Source organism: Ranitomeya variabilis, chromosome 3, assembly GCF_051348905.1.
Source record: "Ranitomeya variabilis isolate aRanVar5 chromosome 3, aRanVar5.hap1, whole genome shotgun sequence".
Lineage (NCBI taxonomy): Eukaryota > Metazoa > Chordata > Amphibia > Anura > Dendrobatidae > Ranitomeya > Ranitomeya variabilis.
This window is the reverse complement of record NC_135234.1, coordinates 31783698-31811544: the sequence shown is the minus strand read 5'-3', so window position 1 is coordinate 31811544 and position 27847 is coordinate 31783698.

Below are 27847 nucleotides of genomic sequence, written 5' to 3'. Positions count from 1 at the left end.
GGCCATGAAGTGGGCATTTGAGGAGTGGCGTCATTGGCTCGAGGGAGCTAAGCATCGTGTGGTGGTCTTGACTGATCACAAGAACCTGATGTATCTCGAGTCTGCTAAACGCCTGAATCCTAGACAGGCTCGTTGGTCATTGTTTTTCTCCCGTTTTGACTTTGTGGTCTCATACCTGCCTGGTTCGAAGAATGTGAAGGCTGATGCTCTCTCTAGGAGCTTTGTGCCTGATTCTCCTGGAGTCTCAGAGCCGGCTGGTATTCTTAAAGAGGGAGTGATTTTGTCAGCCATTTCTCCTGATTTGCGACGTGTGTTGCAGAGATTTCAGGCTGGTAGACCTGACTCTTGTCCACCTGATAGACTGTTTGTTCCTGATAAATGGACCAGCAGAGTTATTTCCGAGGTCCATTCCTCGGTGTTGGCGGGGCATCCTGGGATTCTTGGTACCAGAGATTTGGTGGCTAGGTCCTTTTGGTGGCCTTCCTTGTCACGGGATGTGCGTGCTTTTGTGCAGTCCTGTGGGACTTGTGCTCGGGCTAAGCATTGCTGTTCTCGTGCCAGCGGGTTGCTTTTGCCCTTGCCCATCCCGAAGAGGCCTTGGACACACATTTCCATGGATTTCATTTCAGATCTTCCGGTGTCTCAGGGAATGTCTGTCATCTGGGTGGTGTGTGATCGTTTTTCCAAGATGGTCCATTTAGTGTCCTTGCCTAAGTTGCCTTCCTCTTCCGATCTGGTTCCTTTGTTTTTTCAGAATGTGGTTCGTTTGCACGGCATTCCTGAGAATATCGTGTCTGACAGAGGATCCCAGTTTGTGTCCAGATTCTGGCGATGTTTTTGTGCTAAGATGGGCATTGATCTGTCGTTCTCGTCTGCCTTTCATCCTCAGACTAATGGCCAAACGGAGCGAACTAATCAGACACTGGAGGCTTATTTGAGAAGTTTTGTTTCTGCGGATCAGGATGATTGGGTGACCTTCTTGCCATTGGCTGAGTTTGCCCTCAATAATCGGGCTAGTTCCGCTACTTTGGTTTCGCCATTTTTCTGCAACTCTGGTTTTCATCCTCGTTTCTCCTCGGGTCATGTTGAGCCTTCTGACTGTCCTGGGGTGGATTCTGTGGTTGATAGGTTGCAGCGGACTTGGAATCATGTGGTGGACAACTTGAAGTTGTCACAGGAGAAGGCTCAGCGTTTTGCCAACCGCCGCCGCGGTGTGGGTCCCCGACTTCGTGTTGGGGATTTGGTTTGGTTGTCTTCTCGGTTTGTCCCTCTGAAGGTTTCCTCTCCTAAGTTTAAGGCTCGCTTTATTGGTCCTTATAGAATTTTGGAGGTCCTTAATCCGGTGTCTTTTCGTTTGGATCTTCCTGCGTCCTTTGCCATTCACAATGTGTTCCATAGGTCTTTGTTGCGGCGGTACATTGTGCCTGTGGTTCCTGCTGTTGACCCTCCTGCTCCGGTCTTGGTTGAGGGCGAGTTGGAGTATGTGGTGGAGAAGATCTTAGATTCTCGTCTCTCTAGACGGAGGCTTCAGTATCTGGTCAAATGGAAGGGCTATTGTCAGGAGGATAATTCCTGGGTGGTCGCCTCTGATGTTCATGCGGCCGATTTGGTTCGTGCTTTTCACGCTGCCCATCCTGATCGCCCTGGTGGTCGTAGTGAGGGTTCGGTGACCCCTCCTTAAAGGGGGGGTACTGTTATGAACTATACTTTTGGGCTCCCTTTTGTGGTCACTCGCGGTATGGCTCTTGGATTCTCTTTCCTCAGCTTGGTAGTCACCTGTTCGTTAAGACTCTGGGTGTTTCTATTTAAACTTCCTGGAGTCTTAGTCCATTGCCTGGCATCCATGTAATCAGTCCTTGTCTGGTTGCTCTTGTCTACTGGTCCTGATTTTTGCAACATAAGCGAAGTCCTGCTTTCTTGTTTTTTGTTTATTTGTATTATTCTGTTTTTTGTCCAGCTTGTTCATAACGTGATTCCTGATTTTGCTGGAAGCTCTTAGGGGGCTGATATTCTCCCCCCATACCATTAGTCGGTACGGGGGTTCTTGGATATTCAGCGTGGATATTTTAGTAGGGTTTTTCGCTGACCACATAAGTCCGCTTTCTATATTTCTGCTATTATTTAGTGGGCCTCTCTTTGCTGAATCTAGTTCATACTTACGTTTGTCCTTTCCTCTTACCTCACCGTTATTATTTGTTGGGGGCCTGTATCTACTTTGGGGTATCTTTCTCTGGAGGCAAGTGAGGTCTGTATTTTCTCTGAAAGGGTTAGTTAGATCTCCGGCTGGCACGAGACGTCTAGAACCAACGTAGGCACGTTCCCCGGCTGCTATTATTTGTGGGCTAGGATCAGGTATGTGGTCAGCTCAGTTACCACCTCCCTAAGAGCTAGTTTTTATGTTTGCAGACTTTGCTGAAGACCCTGAGATCCTCTGCCATTAGGATCACAACATACAACATAAACTGACATGTTTTGAATTTAAGATCTGCGCTCCAGGTCAATTTCTGCATGGATTCTGTCTAATTTTTTTGCCACCGAGTAAAGGTCAGATTTGATAAAATCTCATTCACTTTGCTGCTACTGTAATATGCTGCTAGTTTTCCACCCAGAGAATCTGCAGCGTATCCACACCATGTGAACGTACCCTTAAAGCAAAAAGCACAATAATGTGATCTGTGTAGAAATGATTACATATTTGTCCATTTCCAGCCACGATTGTCGAAATTCCCACACTGTTCTGAAACTGAGGTTATGTGAGGTAATTCTGCCACCGCAGGAAGTTCACAAATCTATGGGGAGCATTATACGGACTTTTTACTATGCATTTAAAGTAAAGGAATGTGACTGGAATGTAAAGACAAGCAGATCACACATGTGTCATGTACGGCCTAACAATCTGTGACTTTTACAAGCTAAAGAGAATTTCCCAGAAAATCCCAAAAATCCCAATAAATACAGGTTATCGGGCCAGTGATTGCGCCATAGTTGATCTCTGGAGTTGCACTATTTACTTGGATGAGGTAAAGTTGCAATACCAATCACAGCCCACTGACAATAGGGGCGCTGTTTTTCCAGAAAAATATGGGCAGCCAGTTATTATTAACATAGACAACCCCTTTAAAGCACTTTCCCAACTCCTAAATTATGGGATGATAGTAGAATATGTAATCACTTTATGATCAGTGGGTGTCCAACATCTTGGACCCCTACTAATCCTGAGAATGAAGGGGCCACAGTTCTGGTATAGTTCTGCATCCACTTCTCCCCACACCTACAGTTGAAACCAGAAGTTTCCGTACACTATATACAAAGACACATCTGTAGGGATTTCCTTCCACAAGCTTCTCACAATAGTTGGTCGAAATTTGGGCCCATTCCTCCTGACAAAACTGGTGTAACTGATCCAGATTTGTAGGTCGCCTTGCTCGCACCGGCCTTTTTGGCTTTGCCCATAAGTTTTTACTAGGATTGAGATCAGGGCTTTGTGATGGCCGCTCCAGAACATTGACTTTGTTATCCTTAAGCCACTTTGTTATCATTTTGGCGGTATGCTTTGGGTCATTGACTCATTGTACATTTGGAAGACCCATTCCCGCCCAAGCTTTAACTTCTTGGCTTCTGCCATCATCTTCACAAGGTCTTTTGCTTTTGTCCTTGGGTTGATATACACATGTCGGATCAAAGCACGTTCATCTCTGGGACACAGAACCCTTCTCCTTCCTGATCAGTATGATGGGTGGACATTCCCAACATGTTTGTACTTGTGTATAATTGCCTGTACAGATGAACGAGGCACCTTCAGGTATCTTGAAATCATACCCAACGATGAGCCAGACTTGTACAAGTCCACAATTCTCTTCCTGATATTTTGGCTGATTTATTGAGACTTTCCCATGATGCTACACAAAGTAGCAGTGTGTTTCAGGTGTGCATTAAAATACATCCACAGGTGTGTCTCTAATTAACTCAGATGTTGCCAAAAAACTTATCAGGGGCTTCCAAAGACATGACATCATCATATGGGCAGTCCAGAATTGTTTAAAGGCATAGTAATCTTAGTGTATGTAAACTTTTGACTTTGCAGTAAGTAATAAAAATACCTTAAAATATTCTCTCTCTCATTATTCTGGCATTTGGCAAATATTAATAATTATGGTAATCCTAATTGACCTAAAACGGAAAAGCGTTATTTTGATTTCATTTCAGATATTGAGAAAAATATGCAGATGTGTCTTTTTATATAGTGTAAGGAAACTTCTGGTTTCAACTGTAAGTAGGTGGCCTCTTGCACCAGAATAAGATCATGCTGTGATCCCTTCACTGCCTATTGGCCTAAAGCTGCTGTGTAGGTGAAAATAGTGTAGGAGTAAGAACCCCTACTGATCATGCAATCATATTAGGAGAAGAAAAAATCCCTTTAATATGTTTGTAACCAACTAAGAAGATGGATATAGGTTAAATCATCAGAACTAACTAATAAGGATCTTCCTATGCAAGACCTTTTGAGTCCTATAATTGTTGGAGATTCTATATTGGATCAATCTAAATTCTCAGTTCCTCAAATGAGTTAATCCAGATTCTTAAGTGCTCTGGTAGGCCAATTTAGAATCTTGAGTCCTCTGCTGGGCCAGTCGTAATTCTCGAGTTTTCAGGTGGGCCAATTCAGATTCTCAAGTCCTCTGGTGGACCAATCTAGATTTTTGAGCCTCTGGTGGGCCTATCCAGATTCTTGAGTCCTTTGGTGGACCAATCTAGATTCTCAAGTCTTCTGGTGGGCCAATCTAGATTCTTAAGTCCTCTCTTGGTCCAATGCAGATTCTCAAATATTCTGGTGTGCCAAGCTACAGTCCATTTTCGAGTCCTTTCTTGAGCTAATCCAGATTAACAAGTCCTCTGGTGGGCTAGTCTAGATTATTGAGTCCTGGGTCTTTTCAGTCTACATTTTCAAGTCTGTTGATTGACCAATCTAGTCTCATTGAGGAATATAGAATCTGACTGGACCAACAGAGGACTCAAAAAGATAATCTAGAGTCTTGATATCTAAAGTGGGCCAATATAGATAATCTAGCTCTTTAATAGGCTAATGTAGCACATTTTTTCCTACTGTAAGCAAATCCTAGACCATCTCATCCTCTATTTGGACAGTCTGAACTCTTGTCTAGCAGGTAGGAAAATATGGATTCTCTGGGCCTCTGCTGGACCACATTGGATCCTCTAGAGCACTGGTGAGCAAATTTGAATCTTCTAGTAAGCCACTTAGGATCCATAAGTCTTCTAGTTTGATCGTCTCACTGTTTAACAAGCTTGTACTACATAGCATTATGGTTACCAGGTTATTTTTGTCATTCTGTTAGTCTAAATTTGTGTTTCTTAACTCGAGTCCTCAAAATCACCCAACCAGTCATAATTTGAGCATACCCTATAGAAAGAACACATGGAAATTTCTAACCTATTGTTGACAATAATAACATACACTGTGCAAGACTAAGGAAACACAAAAAGCATAAATTCTTGGTGATGCTTGTGGGTTGGAATTGAGAAATACTGGTAGAACCGTGGGTGAGAGTGCAGATGTGGCAATAGCACCCATAGATCTTTCCCCAAAGGTCCCATGCCATATAAATAGAATCCAACCTGGCACTTGGCAAGTGTGACGTCCAGTCACAGATATTTAAATTTCTGTCCATTCTGGAGGTTTTCTCTTTCAACTTAGATTTATCAGAAATCAATACATCTCAAAGCTGGTAAAGAAAGAAATGGATATAATGTTTTACAAAAAAATGTAGATCTTGAGAAATACAGATGAATCATTTTTGTTCTTTGGCATTTCCCTTGAATTATCTAAATTTGTTCTTGAGTTTTAAACGAGCATTGTTATTTAACGTCTTCAATTATTAAATGAAGTAATTGAACCAACGCGATCTTGCCAACCCAAGACATTCCACTGACCATCTATGATGCGGGAAGAAAGAATGACAGAGACATGGTATTGATCCACTGGGAAAAAAGGGAAGGATTGGCTCAGCCTTATTAACCCTTCCAGTGGGAGAGTCTGATCCCTCTCAGTTCCTTTTTTTTCTCTTCTGGAGGTCATGATCTTTCTTTGTTTCTCAGGTCAGGTTTCGGTCTGACAAGTGGTAATTGATTCCCCTGCTAGATAGGCTGGTGGTAAGTGCAGGATAAAGTTACAGTGAAAACAAATAGCACTTCACAGTTCTGACCTTTCCTCTTGCAGCTTTTGTTGTGGTTGCACTTGAAGCCTGTAAGGTAAGATGTCTGCCAGTCCAGAGCTTCACATGACAGTGGCTTACGTGTGCCTGGCCGAACTGTGTGCCACGTGTCTGTTCAGACAGTAGGAAGGTAGTAAAAATCTTGTCAACCTTTTATAGCTCTAATAAAAGAAGCCTGGATGATAAATAAACAAGACAGAAGAAGAATCAACACCTTCAAAATGCGGTGCTGGAGAAGGATGTTATCAATACCATGGGTGGCATGAAGAACGAACAAATCAATCTTGGAACAAATCAAGCCAGGCATGTTGCTTGAAGCAAGGATCACCAACCTATGACTTGCCTACTTTGGACATATCATACGAAAAGAGCAATCACTGGAGAAGGACATCATGGTCGGAAGAATAAAAGGAACAAGCCAAAGAGGAAGACCAGCAACCCGATGGATTGATACTATAAAAATAACAGCGGCAAAGGACCTGGTGAACCTATCTAGGCTTGCAAAAGATTGAGTTACCTACGGAGCATTCAATCATCAAGGTTCCATGTCTCAAAACTGAGCTGAAAGCTGTTAAATAATAAATAATAAGTATGATTTTCTTCCCTTGTAACAAAGGACTTCAAGAAGATTATGACCAATAGCTGAAAAACCAACATTTTAATGTCTTACCTAGCAGGAGATATCCTGGGATGGCTTAACCACTTATGGGAAAAGGTGGCTCCTATCACCTGGGACTTGGAGGCCTCCTGTAAAGTCTTTGACAAGCTGAGCCCAGAATCTTCAACAGAAACTTCCTTTCCCAACTTCCAAGAGCAGACCAGACAGGTGATGTATGTGAGGAAACTGTCATGTCTGGCCCTGTGCTTTCAAAGACCACCCGTTCCCCAGACTGTTGAGGCAGCTATTCATGCAGAATCTTTGAAGGTTTACCATGTTTGGCAGGCTGAGAAGAAGCCAGAACTCAGTCGTGAGATGGGATTGCGGTATTGCTGCATTTGCGGAACATCCTGACAGTCTTTGTCCAGTGAAGTCTAAACAAACTGTTAGGGCAAGCGGAAAAGGGTTCTGGATCACTGCATTGAGAAACACGTGATGGTGTCTCAGCGGTGTTGGATGTTTTGATCTCCCCGAGGTCATTCATCCTTATGTTTATAGCCTTTTCACTAGGCACTGTTCCTAATAGCCAGTTTCCTACTCCACACTGATGAGGGGAAAATACCCCGAAACAGCTGTCTGTGGATGGATTCCATGTTTTGGCATAGGTGGTTTTCCTTTATTGGATGCTGCCTTTCCCGTGGTTGTTCCTTCCCGGTGAAAGACCTGGCTATTCATAGCTTGCGCTGAGAAACACGTGATGGTATCTCCGCGGCTTTTCTACATGCATTTGCATATTTCCCATAAGGGATGGGGCAGTGTTCTGGATCACTGCGTTGAGAAACACGTGATGGTGTCTCCGCGGTGTTGGATGTTTTGATCTCCCCGATGTTTTGATCTCCCCGAGGTCATTCATCCTTATGTTTATAATTCCAACAGTTGGAGCGCCGTATCATGGGTGACTCGAGGTCCTAAAAAGACCTGTTTCAGAGTGCTCAGGAACAGCGGAGCACTCTGCACCACATGATTGCCACGCTCCCACAGCGGCGTAGCCCATTCCAGTTGTCCGGTTCGACAGGAGAGACAAAATGAATCCCACCTTTGCCCGCTCTGTGGGGAAACGTGCAGCCAGGAGCTCGAGGTGAATAGAGCACTGGCTCACGAAACCCCTGCAAGATTTGCTATCACCAGAAAATTTATCTGGCAGCGGGAGGCGAGATGGGGTTGGAACAGAGGTGGCAGTGGGCAAAGTTGCTTCAGCCATGCTAGCAGCCTGAACAGCTACTGCGGTAACATCCACAGCTGAGGTTGTGCGCTCGAGAGCCGCCAACCTGCCCTCCAGCTGCTGGATGTACCACAAGGATTGCTGTTCATCCGTTATTACTAGCCAGACCCTGGAGCTAGTGTAATGTTAGGGCTTGCGGAACGCACCAAATAATTGGAGAGATGGAATAAGGTGCGTTCGCAGCCTGGGGTCCACCGTGCAGAGATGGAACCTGCTGCTGAGTAATGACGGACTATATGGCGGTACAATGTGGATACACACATGGGTTAACTTCACCCTGTGTGAAGGAAGCGAACCCTGTTGCGTCACAGGGCCGCGGTACCGCACCAAGAGCGCAAGCAAGGAGTCTCAGAACTCTATCCCAAGACACAGGATTAGAGTTTGTCTAGACCTCTTGCGCTCGACACCGCAACTGGGGTGACAGAGTAAAACTGCAAAAATAACTTATATGCACAAGAGTGCGTGCAGTGCCGCTTTGGCAGATGCCACTACCCACCCAGACTTGGGATAGAAAAGCGCTCTAATAGCGCACGGCGCCACACTGGCGGTCACAGCAATTAGACGCTGTTTCGTGTTTCGTATTGCTGATAGCTCAGCCGAGCGCTAGATAGCAGACATCCACCTTATGCGAGCAGTCAAACACAAGGGAGGGGATGATTAATGAACGACTTTCACTCATCAACACACACACGATTCCAAGAGTACACTAGCGCATGGCCGATCACCCATGCAAACCTTTTATAGCAGCAGTGCTACAAGACCTTCCAGATGGACCAATAGGAGCCGCAACAGGACCTGAGCATGTGACCCCCGACCTCCAATGGGAGGTCGTCCCGTGGGCATGCTCAGTATGGGAAAAGCAGGACTTAGTCCCAGAAAGACCTGCTCGCTGCTGATCATTGTTGGCTACAAAGGCAGAGCCTGGAAGGACAGCAGTAACCAGTTGTCCAGTATCAGCCTGAGCTAGGTGCTGGGACTGATGTCTCTGCTGAGCAGGCTCCACTGTGGCTGGAGAAGAATGGGAGACCGCAGCGGTGATGGTTAAAACTTGTGGGAGAGGTGGACCTTGATGGGATTATTCCCTCTCCACAATGGCTGTGGCAAGTGGAGGTTTCGGTTTGGCAGGAGAGTTTGTGCTGCAAGCCATGAAAAGTCAATGTCAGACAGCTCCAGAATCCGGCGTGGGTGTTGTCAAGTGAAGGATGAGCCCTACTCAGAAACAGTCAAGTCACATCTGAAAAAATAGAGCTCCAGATCGAAGCATTATACATGGAGAAGATTGCCTTCAATATGTTGCCTGGTATTCCCATAGGTCATCTGAATCTGAGAACTCAAGTGCCCATTCTAGTCTGGAGAACCCGTGTGCTGCTTCATTGGGGACAACCAAGTCACAAGAGGTGTCTGGTCCCCATACATCCAGGTCAGTCTGCAGTGTTGATATCTTTTCCGTCAGGTCTGCTAGTCACCGAGCCGCTGTGTGCTGCTGTCTTCTCAGAAAGGGAAGCGGAGGCAAAGTCCCCATACAGTTCCAGCGATTGTATCAAAAATCTGCCCCCAGGAACCTCCCCGCCTCATGGACATGTTGTCTTTGAGACCAGGCTGAAGAGAGACCCAGAGGAGGTATCTTCAGTTTCTTGGTAGTCTGGTGAAAAGAACGTCAAGGAGGTGGCATCTGCCAGGTCTCTGCTATCCAACAAAACAGGAGGAGGAATTGCTGTTGGTCCTTGAATCTTCCGGGGTGGTAGCTGATCTCAACGAATGGAGAGAAACTCCCAATATCCAGGTCCTGGTACTACGCCTGCTTCATCCTATGCTGAGAATGGCTTGATGGAGAGAGGCATCCTAGTCGTGAAGATGGTGAGACGGGTCACTTTTCTTCTCGTGGACAGGAGAAGATGTGGTCCTGAGGAGAAGTCGTTGGAGTCCGTGAAGAGGTGTCGACCTCCAACTTATCTACGGAGTATTCTTGTGGGCTTGACGAAGAGGTGGCATAAGGGAGGGCACTCTAGCTCTATGGCTGGCACCCCAGCATGGCGTACCCTTCTCCTTTCATACATGGACGCCGACTTACTCACTGCCCTGGCCCTGAGTCGTGGTTCCCCAGCGTGCTCCTGCTTCCGGCTGTGGTGTGTGCTGCAGCCTCTTAAAAGGGCAGCGCACATACTGCTAAATGCACTTAGCCTGTTGCTGAGAGGCATTTATCATAGTGTTTACTCCTACTGGATGGCTCTCAGCCAATTTCTGGGAATCATTCTGTATGAAAGACTCTCTCTCTGTTAGAGAGTAACCAAGCAATGGGTTTAATCATTAACTATTGTGGTGTTCTACCAGTGCAGTTGTGAGTTCCCCTGGTCCTGATGTGGCCAGTGTTCTGAACCTGAATTCCTGGTCCTGTTGTGGCCAGCGTTCTGAACCCCAATCCCCAGTCCCAGTGCAGCCAGTGCCTGAATGATGTCCCTTGGTCGCAGTGCGGACAGTGTACTGATCCTGAATCCCTTGTCCCCGTGCAGCCAGAGTCTGAACCTCGTCCTCTGATCCTGGGTGCAGCCAGTTTCCTGTTCCCAAAGTCCCCTGGCCCCAGTACTGCCAGTACTAGAACATTGTCCCCCAATCTGTGTGCTGCCAGTCCCTGATCCAGTATCCTAGACCGCTGTGTCTGAACATAGCCCTAGTCCGTGTCAGCAAACCTGACCCCTGAGATCAGCAGCTTCAGTACCGAAATCTGCTCAGGATTGGTACCTGGGGCCAGGGCCGGACTGGGACTAAAATTCAGCCCTGGCATTTGAAGTTACACAGGCCCACTTGTCACATGGTGACTGTATAATATCTTTGTACACTTGTAGGCTACAAGAAGTGAGGGGAGTGTAACACGACTATATAACATATAATTACAGCTGTATCCAGCATTACAGCTCAGCCCCCATAGAATGTAATACAGCACAGCCCCCATAGAATGTAATACAGCACAGCCCCCATAGACTATAATACAGCACAGCCCCATAGAATGTAATGCTGCACAGCCCCCATAGAATGTAATGCAGCACAGCCCCCATAGAATGTAATACAGCACAGCCCCCATAGAATGTAATGCAGCACAGCCCCATAGAATGTAATACAGCCAGCCCCCATAGAATGTAATACAGCCAGCCCCCATAGAATGTAATACAGCCAGCCCCCATAGAATGTAATGCAGCACAGCCTCCATAGAATGTAATGCAGCACAGCCCCCATAGAATGTAATGTAGCCAGCCCCCATAGACTGTAATACAGCCAGCCCCCATAGACTATAATACAGCACAGCCCCATAGAATGTAATGCTGCACAGCCCCCATAGAATGCAATACAGCACAGCCCCCATAGAATGTAATGCAGCACAGCCCCCATAGAATGTAATGCAGCACAGCCCCATAGAATGTAATGCAGCACAGCCCCATAGAATGTAATACAGCCAGCCCCCATAGAATATAATACAGCCAGCCCTCATAGAATGTAATGCAGCACAGCCCCCATAGAATGTAATGCAGCACAGCCCCCATACAATATAATGCAGCACAGGCCCATAGAATGGAATGCAGCACAGCCCCATAGAATATAATGCAGCACAGGCCCATAGAATATAATGCAGCACAGGCCCATAGAATGGAATGCAGCACAGGCCCATAGAATACAATGCAGCACAGGCCCATAGAATATAATGCAGCACAGGCCCATAGAATGGAATGCAGCACAGCCCCATAGAATATAATGCAGCACAGCCCCATAGAATATAATGCAGCAGAGGCCCATAGAATATAATGCAGCACAGGCCCATAGAATGGAATGCAGCAGAGGCCCATAGAATATAATGCAGCACAGCCCCATAGAATATAATGCAGCACAGGCCCATAGAATGGAATGCAGCACAGGCCCATAGAATGGAATGCAGCAGAGGCCCATAGAATGGAATGCAGCCAGCCCCATAGAATATAATGCAGCAGAGGCCCATAGAATATAATGCAGCACAGGCCCATAGAATATAATACAGCAGAGGCCCATAGAATATAATGCAGCACAGGCCCATAGAATGGAATGCAGCAGAGGCCCAAAGAATCGAATGCAGCCAGCCCCATAGAATATAATGCAGCAGAGGCCCATAGAATGGAATGCAGCCAGCCCCATAGAATATAATGCAGCAGAGGCCCATAGAATGGAATGCAGCAGAGGCCCATAGAATGGAATGCAGCCAGCCCCATAGAATATAATGCAGCACAGGCCCATAGAATATAATGCAGCAGAGGCCCATAGAATGGAATGCAGCCAGCCCCATAGAATATAATGCAGCACAGGCCCATAGAATATAATGCAGCAGAGGCCCATAGAATGGAATGCAGCACAGACCCCCCTCCCCAATAGCTCCACAATCCAGTCATCACTCATTGATAAAAAAAAAACCACTCTACTCACCTTTCCTCCTGCCCCGCGCTGCTCTGGCTCTGGTCTCAGCAGTCGCAGTCTGCCCGCCCGGTCACACAGCAGGTGCGCGATGATATGATGTCATCGCGCACCCGCAGTGTCAGTGGCAGGCAGAGCGGGGAGTGATGGGAGAGGGGGCGTCGGCAGACGCTCTCTCCTCCATCATTGCATTCAACTGTACTAGTTGAATGCGGGGCCGGGAGTGCGCCGACAGCGGGGAGAGTGTGCCGACAGCGGCACACTCGAGCGGCCCACTACTGCCACCGGCCCTTCTGGCATTTGCCAGAACTGCCCGATGGCCAGTCCGGCCCTGCCTGGGGCTACCTGCAGCCCAGTCTGTCTCCACCATCTGGAGGTTCAGTGAACACCAGGTAGCCGCTTAGCTACACCCCTTGGTAAGCAGGCCCAGTCCTGTGGCTCGGTGGGTCCACAAACCCACTTGAGCCATCGTTGGGTGTAACAATATAGAGGACTCGGCAAGAGGAATGGACCCCCTTCCCGGCAAACTGAATACAGAATCCTCGTCTCAGAGCTTTCCCCATAAAGAAGTTGGAAATATCCCCGACAAGTGGAGAAGGATGATCAGAAGCCACTGCATTTATTCTTAACTAGATGGTGGCCCGATTCTAACTCATCGGGTATTCTAGAATACAGTTAGGTCCATATATATTTGGACAGAGACAACATTTTTCTAATTTTGGTTATAGACATTACCACAATGAATTTTAAACAAAACAAATCAGATGCAGTTGAAGTTCAGACTTTCAGCTTTCATTTGAGGGTATCCACATTAAAATTGGATGAAGGATTTAGGAGTTTCAGTTCCTTAACATGTGCCACCCTGTTTTTAAAGGGACCAAAAGTAATTGGACAGATTCAATAATTTTAAATAAAATGTTCATTTTTAGTACTTGGTTGAAAACCCTTTGTTGGCAATGACTGCCTGAAGTCTTGAACTCATGGACATCACCAGACGCTGTGTTCCCTCCTTTTTGATGCTCTGCCAGGCCTTCACTGCAGTGGTTTTCAGTTGCTGTTTGTTTGTGGCCTTTCTGTCTGAAGTTTAGTTTTTAACAAGTGAAATGCTGCTCAATTGGGTTGAGATCAGGTGACTGACTTGGCCATTCAGGAATATTCCACTTCTTTGCTTTAATAAACTCCTGGGTTGCTTTGGCTTTATGTTTTGGGTCATTGTCCATCTGTAGTATGAAACGACGACCAATCAGTTTGGCTGCATTTGGCTGGATCTGAGCACACAGTATGTCTCTGAATACCTCAGAAATCATTCTGCTGCTTCTGTCCTGTGTCACATCATCCATAAACACTAGTGACCCAGTGCCACTGGCAGCCATGCATGCCCAACCATCACACTGCCTCCACCATGTTTTACAGATGAGGTGGTATGCTTTGGATCATGAGCTGTACCACGCCTTCCCCATACTTTTCTCTTTCCATCATTCTGGTAGAGGTTGATCTTGGTTTCATCTGTCCAAAGAATGTTCTTCCAGAACTGTGCTGGCTTTTTTAGATGTTTTTTAGCCTTTTTATTCTTGATGCTTATGAGTGGCTGCACCGTGCAGTGAACCCTCTGTAGTTACTTTCATGCAGTCTTCTCTTTATGGTAGATTTGGATATTGATCCGCCGACCTCCTGGAGAGTGTTGGTCACTTGGTTGGCTGTTGTGAAGGGGTTTCTCTTCACCATGGAGATTATTCTGCGATCATCCACCACTGTTGTCTTCTGTGGGTGCCCAGGTCTTTTTGCATTGATGAGTTCACCAGTGCTTTCTTTCTTTGTCAGGATGTACAAAACTGTAGATTTTGCCACTCCTAACATTGTAGCAATTTCTCGGATGGGTTTTTTCTGTTTTCGCAGCTTAAGGATGGCTTGTTTCACCTGCATGGAGAGCTCCTTTGACCGCATGTTTACTTCACAGTAAAAACTTCCAAATGCAAGCACCACACCTCAAATCAATTCCAGGCCTTTTATCTGCTTAACTGAGAATTGCCCACACCTGTCCATGAAATAGCCTTGGAGTCAATTGTCCAATTACTTTTGGTCCCTTTAAAAACAGGGTGGCACATGTTAAGGAGCTGAAACTCCTAAACCCTTCAGCCAATTTTAATATGGATACCCTCAAATGAAAGCTGAAAGTCTGAACTTCAACTGCATCTGAATTGTTTTGTTTAACATTCATTGTAGTAATGTCTATTACCAAAATTAGAAAAATGTTGTCTCTGTCCAAATATATATGGACCTAACTGTATGTGGAGCGCCCCTAGACGCAGGGCCGCGGGGTACTTGGTACCGGGCCTCTCTGTCTCGGTCTTGGGGTTGTCACGGTGGCCTGACCCAGTCCGTGACTCTGCTAAGGGGCGTCCAGTTAAAGGTGGTGGTGCGTGGTGCGATGAAATAACGAGGACACAGGGTTGCAGTCTCTTTACCTCTTTACTGAAGGCTTCGGGATCCGCAATCCAGAGCACTGCTAACAGGGCTAGCTGAGACCGGCCGGTCCGAAGGCACATCCAGAGTTCCCTTTGCAGGTGGAAATCAGTGCCTACCTATTAGCGCCTGTGTGTTGTAGTACCTCCCTGCTGAGCACCACGGGATAGTCCTCACAACTGTCGTGTATGTTTCTGATGTCCTTTCTCTCCGTCCCCCAGATGATATGGATAGGACGCACCCGTATGACGGGGTAGGCCTGGAGTTATTTTATAGGGACCCTAGAGACACCCCTCTCCCACAATTGCCTCCGTTGTCTTCGTTAGGTGTGATGGTGAGACAGCCAACCTAAAGTTAACTGCCCGGCCGTAGTTCAAAGTAATGTGTGGAGTCTCTTACTTTCTCGGCGTTCCGGCCGCCGGTTATGCGCCTCAGAAGGATGTTGCTGATCTTGAGACACGACTCCTTCTGGTTCTATCTCCTTTGTGCTGTGTTCCCGTTTCTCACTTCTCCACACTAAACCTCGCTTCTTATCCTCTCTTAGGAGTCTGCCGCTGTAAGGCACAGGCACGGCTCCGTAATGATCTGTCCTTTTCTAGGGCTCTGCCAGGATCCCACCCCTGACAGGTCCTCTCTCAAGCTCTTCCCAGTTTCTCTCTCCCCAACTTCCTATCCAACCCCCAGTTTTACCCAAGTGTGAGGAGTGGCCTAGTAGATAGGGCCTTTTGCTCCCCCGCCGGCCGGAGTGTGAAGTGTAATGTGTGTCTGTGATACCTGGTCAGGTGAACTCCTTTAGTGCAATCAGACGTGACATCACTCCCCTTAGTGGCAGAGTGATGTTACTGCAACGAACAGGTCTCTGGGGTGCTGCATATGCATGTCCACGTAGTATATTGCACAGCCCACGTGGTATATTGCCCAGCCACGTAGTATATTGCCCAGCCACGTAGTATATTGCCCAGCCACGTAGTATATTGCCCAGTCACGTAGTATACAGCACAGAGCCACGTAGTATATTGCCCAGTCACGTAGTATAATGCATACTAATAACAGTACAATAAATAATAGCAGTAAGTATAACACAAAATAACATAAGAGTAATACTAACAGCACTGATAGAGTAAATAAGACGAATGCTACTAATGTGTCCTGAGGTCGCAGCATGTCCGCCGTGCACACCGTGCAGCCTGGAGATGCCGGCCCAGGCGGAGCGTTCCCGGACACGTGCTCCACACCGGGGGTCCTGGGATAACACGGCCGTGCGTCCCCGTGCTGGATCAGAGGAACGCCCCCTGCCGGCGGCTGGTGGTGATGCTGGCAGTGGAGGCTCCAGTTCAGTACATGTAGTGCTCTTACCGTTACCGGAGCGTGCATTCATCCGCAGAAGATGGCGGGACTGTCCCCGGTGCTACAGCCGCACAGGGATGCGGGGAGCCAGCTCGGATACACCATGTTTCCCAGCTCGGAGTGCGAATCTGAAGCGGAGATGTCTCTGAGCCTGGCCCAGACCAAAACACGCTCGCACGGGAGCACGGCCAGCGTGACGGCGCCCTGGGCCGAGAGGTACATAGAGCACCCGGCCAGCCCCGGAGACACTCTGCAGGGCATTGCTCTCAAGTACAGGGTGACGGTAAGCAGGGGACGGGCCTGGGAGGCTGAGGGCGGTGTGCCAGGCTGGTGGGAGTGTGGAGCCCACCACCTGAGCTGTGTGCGGGCAGGAGACTGGCACTGCCGGGGTCTGCGGGGGGAGACCGTGGCGCAAAGGGCATGCAGTGCTAGGCCCAGCGCACACTGCAGGGTGTGTGTGTGTGTGTGTATGACCGGAGGGGAGTATGCGGGTGCCGGGCACTGACTGCAGGGGAGTAGGGAGGGACTAATCGGACTGTGGCCGTCGCTGATTGGTGCAGCTATGATTGACTCTGGTGCAGGTGGCAATTTCATGGATATCGCATTTGCCAAGGAATATGGTATTGAAATTCAGCAAAGAGCCTCTCCAATTACCATGGAAACAGTGGATGGGTCACCTTTAATCTCTGGGCCTGTGGATCAGGAGACCGTACCCCTTGAAATTGTGTTGGAGCCTAATCATTAGGAGCAACTTTCTTTCTTGCTAATTTCTTCTCTTTTTCCTGTGATTTTAGGCATTCCTTGGTTGCGTTCTCAGAACCCAATTATCAACTGGGAGACCAAGGAGATTATCTTCCCAACAAGGAGCAACTCAGCACTAACAGAAGCTGTCCCTGAGTCCACGGCTACGGAACCACATGTACAAGCATTTTCTTTACCTCCAGCATATAAAGAGTTCTCTGACATCTGTGATAAGAAGAATGCAGAGCAGCTTCCTCCACACAGGCATTATGACTGTCCCATTGAGTTGCTTCCTGGGGCAGCTATTCCTTTTGGTAACGTATACCCTTTGGCGGCACCTGAGCTTCAAGCCTTAAAGGAGTATATTGATGAAAATCTGGCCAAAGGTTTCATACGTCCTTCTTCCTCACCAGCAGGGGCATCTATCTTTTTTGTAAAGAAGAAGGATGGGACCCTGAAACCCTGTGTTGACTATCGGGAACTCAATAAGGTAACCGTACGAAACCGTTACCCTTTGCCTCTGATTCCCAAATTACTGGAAAGAGTCCGCCATGCTAAGGTGTTCTCTAAACTGGATCTTCGTGGGGCTTATAATTTGGTGCGTATTCGTCCAGGGGATGAGTGGAAGACAGCATTCAGATGCCGGTATGGACAATCTCTTGTGACGCCCTTCGGGCTTTGTAACGCCCCTGCAACGTTTCAACACCTTGCTAATGTCATTTTCAGAGATTTGTTGGACCAGTTTGTAGTGATCTATTTGGACGATATACTAATCTTTTCTGACTCTACAGGAACATGAAGAACATGTCAAAACTGTTTTAAGACGTCTGAAAGAGAACCATCTGTATATTAAGCCGGAGAAATGCGAGTTCCATCGTTCTGAGATACAGTTCTTAGGTTAAATCATCTCTCCCCAGGGGCTGAACATGGAATCTGGTAACATTCAGGCTATTCTTGACTGGTCGGTACCCAAGAATGCTAAGGAGGTCCAACGTTTTATTGGTTTTGCAAATTTCTACAGACGCTTCATTCGAAATTTTTCTGATATTGTCCATCCCATTACTTCCTTGACAAAGAAGGAAAAGCCCTTTAAATGGTCATCACAGGCTCAAGAAACTTTTGATCGGCTTAAGATCTGTTTCACATCAGCACCGCTGTTGATACACCCAGATCCAACACATCCTTTCATTGTGGAGGTGGACGCTTCTGATAATGCTTTGGGGGCTATTCTCTCCCAAAGAACCGGAGAGAAGGGTCTGCTACATCCTTGTGCTTTCTTTTCCCGTAGACTAACCTCAGCAGAGAAGAATTACGACGTGGGAGACAAGGAATTGCTGGCTATTATTGCGGCTTTCAAAGAACGGAGGCATCATCTGCAAGGAGCTGCACAACAGATCATAGTGCTAACTGACCATCGCAATTTAGAGTTCCTTAGATCCGCTAGATGTCTTTCTCCACGTCAGGCTCGTTGGAACTTATTTTTAAATCAATTTAACTTTGTTATCTCATACCGTCCAGGTTCTCGTAATGGGAAGGCTGATGCTTTATCCCGATTCCATGCTGCGGATTCCGTACCTGGAGCCCTGTCCAAGACCATTCTATCTGATGCCAATCTCATCGGAGTTATCCACGATCAGGACTTGTGGAAGGAGTGCAGGGAGGCCTATGAAGGTGATGTATTTCTGGCCAACCCACCTGTGGATATTAATCTTGTTTTTAAGGGTGGCACGTGGTTCAGAGATCGACGTATCTAGGTCCCAGAGGTCGTCCGTCTGCAGATCCTCAAGTTGGTACATGACTCCAAGTTGGCTGGTCACAGGGGGGTACAGAAGACACAAGAGTTCCTGAGCCGATTCTTTTGGTGGCCAACTTGCCTGAAGGATACCAAGGACTATGTTCTCTCTTGCGAGGTATGTGCCTGTTACAAGACTCCTCATGTGGCACCTACGGGTCTTCTACAACCATTACCTGTTCCGTCCCGCCCTTGGGGGTCTATATCAATGGACTTTATTGTGGAGCTGCCTACATCGGGGGGCATGAATACAATCATGGTGGTAGTTGATCGCCTGACTAAAGCTGCTCATTTCGTTCCGTGCCCCGGCCTCCCCTCAGCTAAAGATACAGTGAACTTGGTTATACAGAATGTCTTTCGGTTGCATGGGGTTCCGGATGAGATCATCTCTGACCGTGGAGTACAGTTCACTTCAAGATTCTGGAAGGGGTTTTGCTCTGCACTCAATATTAATGTCTGTCTCTCTTCTGCTTACCATCCCCAGACAAATGGTCAGACTGAGCGTAAGAACCAGACGCTGGAACAATATCTAAGATGCTATGTCAGCCATCTACAGGATCATTGGTTGGAGTTGCTGCCATTAGCCGAATTTTCATATAATAATTCTCAGAGCGCCTCCACTAAACTTACACCTTTTTTTGCCAATCTGGGTTATCATCTGTGTATTTTACCTAGGTCTACAATTAATTCTCCGGTTCCGGCAGTGGAGGAAAGGCTGACTGCGATGAGACAAAATCTGGAGCTTCTGAAGGAATCCCTGACCACAGCTCAAGAACGTTATAAGAGATCAGCTGATAGATTCCGTAAACCTGCACCCATGTTCAAGGTAGGAGATTCCGTGTGGTTAGCAACTAAGAATCTGAAGTTAAACATTCCATCAGAAAAACTTGGACAGAAATTCATTGGCCCTTTCAAGATCAACGGCATTGTGAGCTCTGTGGCCTGCCGGCTGAAGCTACCTAGGACAATGAAGGTACACCCAGTTTTTCATGTATCTTTACTAAAGCCTGTATCTCCTAATACCTTCCAGGGACGTGTTGTGCCACCTCCGCAGCCTGTGGTGATTGATGGGCAAGAACAATTTGTGGTGGAGGAAATTATTGATTCCAGGATTCGCAGGAATCGGCTCCAATATCTGATAAGATGGCAGGGATATCCCCCTGAGGAAGACTCTTGGGAACCTGTGGAAAACATCAATGCCCAACAGTAGATTTCTCGTTTTCATCAGAGATTCCCTGAGAAACCAGGTCCAGGATCGTCCTGAGGCCACTTCTAAGGAGGGAGTAATGTCAGGACTCTGAACATTTTTTACCTTTTGTGCATTACTGCCCTTTTCCAAGATGGCGTCTTTGGTCTCATGTGCACTGTGTCTTCCTGCTATAAACTCCACCCCAGCCTTCAGTCTGTGCTAGAGTATTCTGCCTTGCATCCAGCTCTCTGATTACTCCCTGGCTATGCACCTGCTCCTGTGAACCTGTGTGGTGATCCTGCTACTCTGCTCTGAGTTCCTGCTGCATACACAAGTTTCCAGTAATCCTCCTTCATCTGCTGCTCGTGTTTACTTCATCTGCTGCTCTTGTTTACTTCATCTGCATTTGCTGGACATGTAAGCTGCTTCTGCTCTGCAATAACCTGAGACTATTAACCAGGCCTCCCTGGTTGAGCTAAGATATGATTTGAACTGCCTTATAAGCATAACTATCTGTGTTTGGACTAAGACAAGGATTTATTCGTGTCAAGTTTCCTCAAGAATAATTGTGCTTCATAGACTTTCTGCTTGATTGCATTTCCCTCTGAAGTTTTCTATAGACTGCTGAGCTGCGTTTAATATTTATACCAAGTGATGTGGACTTGAGTTTCTCACTGCACCTGTTTGAATCACCGTGTGATAATATAGACTTTACCACTTATAAAACTGTGTCCTGTAGTTGTCTTGTTCCACGCAAAGAGTCTCCTGAGTTATCCCCTATAATTATTACAGTCTTAAAGAGACAGTGTTCCGTTGCTTACCTTTGTATGCAGCTGAGTGAGCAGATCAACGAGAGACTGTACAAAGAGTGCCTACAATTCCATATTGAAGACCTGTAGGAATTCTGTGTTCTGCCATAAGGTGTCTTGGTATGGTACAATATCCTCCCCTAGAAGAAATACTGCAAGGGTAGACTCATTCTGTAATACAGCATATGTTAGTACATGACACCATTTTTTCTCAGATTCCAAATATATATATAAAATCACAGGCACAAGGGCATAAAATATGATTCCTCAGAGATAGGTAACATCCTATAGATGTGTAATATATGGCCTTCTGTGTTAAGTTTAGCCTCTGCCACTACTACTGCTCCCGTCTTGGCTGCTGACCACATCCTCCTACTCGCTCACTTTGGGTTTTTCAGCAGTGTCTTCCTACTGAGACCTTTGTTGCGACTTCTAGTGCACACAGTATCTGACCCCCGCTCTCTGAAAATCCTTGTTCCTCAACCTCTGTCCATAGAGTTCTAAAAAGACCCTTCTTGCATCACTCTTGCCTGAGCATCAAGGTTCATTTTACGAACAAAAGTGCATTATCTGTCTTCTTGGTAAAGACACAGCTTGTTTCCTCACCACAATTTTTGTCTGCTGCCTGCCCTGGCCTTTTGATTGTTTTCTGTGTTGCATGTCCTCTGTCAACCCAGACCACAGGTTGCTGGGTTCAGACCTGCTGGGTTTACGGTGCTAAAGTCCTTACTTCTTGGTGGGCGTTAGGAGTAAAGGAGGCAAAATCCTTTAGACTCCAATCCCTGAGTTAATCCAATGCCATGTCATTGTGCATGAGCCCTACGATCACTCAGACCATTTAATGCCCATAAACTATTCTGTGTCCTATCAACTTAAAGCGTGGCTGAGTAAGCAGGCAGATGTGCTCTGATTTACAGCAGTATTTTTGTGTCCCTCGCTTTTATGGCGTTTGTCAATTCAAAAGACATCTCTGGAGAACATTACTTTGTACTTCTTTCTATTATTTTTTTTTGTCAAAAATATTTTCTGGCACAAAGAACCAGTATGACTTTTTCTTCCTTCTTTGTTCCAGATTGACATGGAACGGTCCTACTCAGTTAGGACCCTGGAACTACAACTGTCCAAATCTCTTTAACCCAGCAACAATCCTTTAGGTTAAGATTGGACCTAGTCTTGTAAGAGTCATCAAGCCAATAACAAGGCCCCATCAGTTCATGGGAGCAGTCTATTTTCCTTCAACCCAGTTGAGACATCAAGTCGTCCATCCCACCTCCCCTCAAACATTGGTCCTCACGACCAGGACACATTTCCTTTGGGACAGAGTCCTCATGGGACACAGTCCATTGTACCTCATCAGTCCTCAGGATGGAGTTACAGTCTATATAGGAAAAAGTCCATAGGAGCATCAGGGCAAAGTTCCAAATTGGTTGGGCAAGGTCCCTGTTGAAGGGTGTAGAACCTTCTCAAATTCCTCAACCAGCAGGCAGGGGATAAGCAAGGGAAAACAAAACCTTCAGCCATCTGTGGACAGCAACAAGGAGCCCCGGGCAGATGGGTCCTAGACCCGTTAAAACGTTCATTTTACTAGCGTATCAAGCTGCTCTGGGCAAATATGCAATGAACACAATGTGGACTTCAACATCCAAGTCCTTTTTACTCACCGGTCCTCTGGCTCTGCTGTAGGGAACTTGATGACCTTCTCACTTGGCACCAGTGTCCCGCCAGATAGGAAATCGGTCACTCCCTCCATGGAGTTGTCCTTCAACTCCTGCCTCACAAGGCCCATAAATTTCCACAGTTGACCATGACCTTTTCTTCCATTGTCGCTGTTCAGCTGGGTTTGGTCCCACTGCTCCCCTTCTGTCTTGGGGTGGAGCACCCTAGCAATCCACATTGCTCGAGTGGCGAGAGGTGCACACCCCAGGCTAGGGTTCACCTCCAACATCTGGCCTGTGGTGTCTCCACGCACTTGACCCTATGGCAGGCCACAGACCAGGCCGCCGTCCATGGCTCCGGCTCCTGCTCGGCCTCGACCCTCTTCATCAGGATGCCTGTTCTCACCCTGCGGTCTGCCATCACCATCGGCTGGCTCTTTCATTCTCGGTCAGCGTTCTCCCTGGCCGAGTCACATTGGGTCAACATCAGTTGCCACCCCACCATTACTGCACTCTGCTGTTCTCCCGACGGCTTACAACTCTCAAATGGCGTAGTCTCCTCTGGCTCCTGAGGCAAGTTGGGGTAAAATCCTTTAGACTCCAATCCCTGAATAAGTCAAAAGCCAAATACATGTCAGTGTACATGAGCCCCATGATCACTCCATCGGATCCTTTCATGCTCATTAACTAATCTGTGTTGTATCCACATAAAGAGTGTCTGAGTAAGCAGGCAGATGTGCTCTGATTTACAGCAGTATTTTTGTGTCCCTCACTTTTATGGTCTTTGTCGATAAATAAGACGTCTCGGACTGCAGACTTTGCATTGCTGCGTCTGGAGAAGATGACTTTTTACTTCCTTCTATTATTTTTCTTTTTTTTTGGCCAAAAACATTGACTAAGCTAATGATCTGTGAAATGAAAAACAAATGTGGGGACCCAGATGTTATTCCCCTCCCTCAGGTCATCGCTTGTAATTTTTTTTTGTGATTTTTTTTTTTGTTTTGTTTTGATCCCGTCATAGTGTGGTGGTTTCACACTTGTGACTTTTTGGTTTAGTGGTAGACATTAAGAGCGTAGTGTCTGGGCCCGGCTGACCGAGGTCACACGTCTAGTGAGTCATGGACAGACTCTCCTTATTATATTCCTAATTTATACAATGTCAACAGGCTGCGCGGAGCTCTAGTGGAGTTTGCAGTCTAATTTTGGTACAGAATCCAGCACAAGTCCCATTAACTCCTTAAGCATCAAGCCTATTTTTATATATTTTTGACTCCCCTAATTCCATCTATTTCACATCAATAATCCTTCTATTATATTTCCATTGGAGGACTGTACACAACAACACTGCTCAGACCAGGTGGGGGTCTTTGCCAAGCCTTGGTCTACAGGTGTCCTGTTGTCCACCCCAGTTATGGAAATGTGAGGGAGGAGATTTTTATGCAACAAGAACCCCCAATCTGCTACTGCTCCATTCATCATCTGTCAGAGTGGTGAACATGGCCAACAACAATGGTAGTCCAATAGACAATGAATAAGGATCTGGGGCACATGCATAGCCACTACTCTGTTCTAATGACGCATTTCAAAATCTCATTCTCAGGATTTGTTGAGGCCCCAGTAGTTGGACCCACAACTATCTAGTTATCACCTATCCTGCAGATAGGTAATAATCTGCCCAGTTGGGAAAACCCCTTTAAATGGATGGGATGGGACACTATTTGTGCATCAGAAAATGCCAAAATTCTTTGTATATCTCCAGAAGCTAAAACTTTGTGCTGGTAATGTGATGGACACACAGAAACAAAAGCTTGTTACAAGACACCGCTCTGATTTTTATCCTGCAAATGTAACAAGCATAACCAAGAGACATGTCCCTTTCAATGAGAGCATGGAAAGCATGGATAACGGAAAAGGGGGAGGAGGGAGGTGCAGCTGCAGCTTCTCTCTCTTTGCTGTGAGAGGGGAAGAGGGAGCCAAAGTGAAGATAGATCTGATAGACTCATTGTTCTGAACCCATCAGTATGGCATATACTGTATACTGTATATGATCAGCAGAAAACTATGGTAAAAGCAAACCTTACACAAGGAAGAGGCTGGCGACGATGTGTCAACATGTGTCACTAGTCGTAAAAGTGACCTCAATGGTTTTAAAATGTCATGGCTACAGCAAGTCAGAAGACCAGAGACTGGCAGGGGAACATTTGGCAAGAAAGCAGAAGGGGATTGGTAAAATATTACTCTTTACAGGAGATTCATGCTGCCCGAACCCTGTGGCGTAAAGAAAAGCCGACCGGGGACTATGTGTCCTAAGCCGATCCCCAGTAAATTCTCCCCACCCCTAGATCCTTATACCTGACAGATCAGCTCCTATGTGACTGTATAGAGAGACACTTGTCAGTGTAGCGGAGTGGGGCGAGTAGAAGACCCCAAGGATTGACCTTGGACTAGTCAGCCAAGACACACAGTCCCAGGTCAGCTTTTTGAAGTATTTTTTCTCTAAAATGCCGCAGTGTTCCAGAGTAAAACATGCCGCAGCGTTCCAGAGAAAAACATACACATCTGCCATAATGCCGCCAGCGTCTGATTCCTGCTTCCCCTGATTCGGAGCATTAATCTCCCACCAAGTTCCCTTTAAATTTCATATATATTTACATTTCATTTATATTTTTGGATGATAACCCAAAAATAATAGTTATTGAGAAGTGTAAGGACAAACAGTTGTTCTCTTGGGACATGAAGTTCTGCCGCTTGCCAAAGTTTTCTTACACTGACCTGGAGAGAGACAAGTGATATTTCACATGTAGTTATTACTGCACCAGCCACGCGTGGCAGAGGAAATGACGCTCAGGTTCACGCCAGGTGACCACTCGCCCGTCAGCCTTAGTTCTGGAGCATGCAGTCCCAGCAATTTAGTGATGTCATTTATCAGGTATTTCTTTTATGTAAATCTTCACTTTTAAAGGAAGGATTATCCAAAGAACGTGTCCGATAAAGGAAAAACTGAAGAAAAGAGTTACCAGAGAGCTGAGCGATGGAGCAGTGATGATGGATTTGGGATTCTTACGATTGAGTTCTGACTTCGGATTTTTTTAAAATATCAGAAAATTAAGTCACGTTGTCCAATCGGGGACTTTAGACAAGTGTTATTACAGGGGGCAGTGGGCTCAATTTTATAGGGTTTTTTAATGAGTGGTTTGGTTGGAAATGTTGCAGGGCCAATAATTTTTGACAATATTAAAATGTCTCAATTATTTTATGGGGTCCATGACTATGGCTAGCAATGTAAAGGGGGCCATGGATCCAATATAGATGGCAATGAAATAAGGTTCTTGACATTGACTTGAATTGTAAAAAAAGGCAATGACTGTAGCTGGCAATGACATGGGGCACATGATTATGGCACACAATGTATTGGGGGCTGGCAATGACATGGGGCTCATGGTTATGGGCATGGCACACAATTTAAGGGGGCTGGCAATGATATAGGGATCATGGCTATGCCACACAATGTAAGGGGGGCTGGCAATGATATGGGGCTCATGGCTATGCCACAAAATGTAAGGGGGGCTGGCAATGATATGGGGCTCATGATTATGGCATACATTGTAAGGGGGGCTGGCAATGATATGGGGCTCATGATTATGGCATACAATGTAAGGGGGGCTGGCATTGATATGGGGCTCATAATTATGGCATACAATGTAAGGGGGGCTGGCAATGATATGGGGCTCATGATTATGGCATACAATGTAAGGGGGGCTGGCAATGATATGGAGCTCATGATTATGGCATACAATGTAAGGGGGGCTGGCAATGATATGGGGCTCACGATTATGGCATACAATGTAAGGGAGGCTGGCATTGATATGGGGCTCATGATTATGGCATACAATGTAAGGGGGGCTGGCAATGATATGGGGCTCACGATTATGGCATACAATGTAAGGGGGGCTGGCAATGATATGGAGCTCATGATTATGGCATACAATGTAAGGGGGGCTGGCAATGATATGGGGCTCATGATTATGGCATACAATGTAAGGGGGGCTGGCAATGATATGGGGCTCATGATTATGGCATACAATGTAAGGGGGGCTGGCAATGATATGGGGCTCACGATTATGGCATACAATGTAAGGGGGGCTGGCAATGATATGGAGCTCATGATTATGGCATACAATGTAAGGGGGGCTGGCAATGATATGGGGCTCACGATTATGGCATACAATGTAAGGGGGGCTGGCAATGATATGGAGCTCATGATTATGGCATACAATGTAAGGGGGGCTGGCAATGATATGGGGCTCACGATTATGGCATACAATGTAAGGGAGGCTGGCATTGATATGGGGCTCATGATTATGGAATACAATGTAAGGGGGCAGGAAATGATTTGAGGCTTATGACTATGGCACACAATGTAAGGGGGACTGGCAATGATACAGGGCTCATGGCTATAGCACACAATGTAATGGGGACTGACAATGAAATAGGGCTTATGGCTATGCCACACAATGAAAGGGGGGCTGGCAATGATATGGCGCACATGGTTATGGCACACAATGTAATGGGGACTGGCAATGAAATGGGGCTCATGACAATGGCTGCCATTATGAAGAGGTCAATGACTGAAGCTGACAATGTTAAGGGCTCACAGTGACTATAGCTTACAATGTAAAAGAATCATGGACTTTATATGAGAATATTTTGAGCATTATGACTAAATCTAGTAATGTCAAGAAGAACTGACGACAGTTGTCAGAGTTATGGGGCTTCTGACTATGGCTAGCAACATAAAGGAAGTACAGACTATAGCTGGCAATATTTAAAGGATGCTATATCTGTCGGTAGTTGGCAATATTGTGGATACACTGATTATAGCTAGCAACGTACAGAGGCAATGAGATGTCCAGGAACATCCATTTGACCTCTTGGGACTTATATCTATGTGCCAGAACAAAGAAATCCTAGTCTGTTAGACCTAACACCACCATGCATTACAAAGATATCTATGCTTTTGGCTCAAGAGAAAGAAAGATCACCAGATGAAGCCTTATTATATGCAAAACAGTTGCTGTCGCATGTCTTTGTAATTCATGTCATGACCGTGTAAGTGTAACACCCCAGGGTCTTGGTTGTTACAGTGGCATTGCTTTCCTCACGGGGAGAGTGATGTCATGCTTGGAAGCGAGGAAGGATCCCTTTTATCAGGTATTCAGCACATACAACACTGTTCTGACTCCAGGCCAGAAGGGGGAGCTCTGAACCCGGTTTCAGGGGAGCTTCCCTAGATAATATATATTCTGGTCT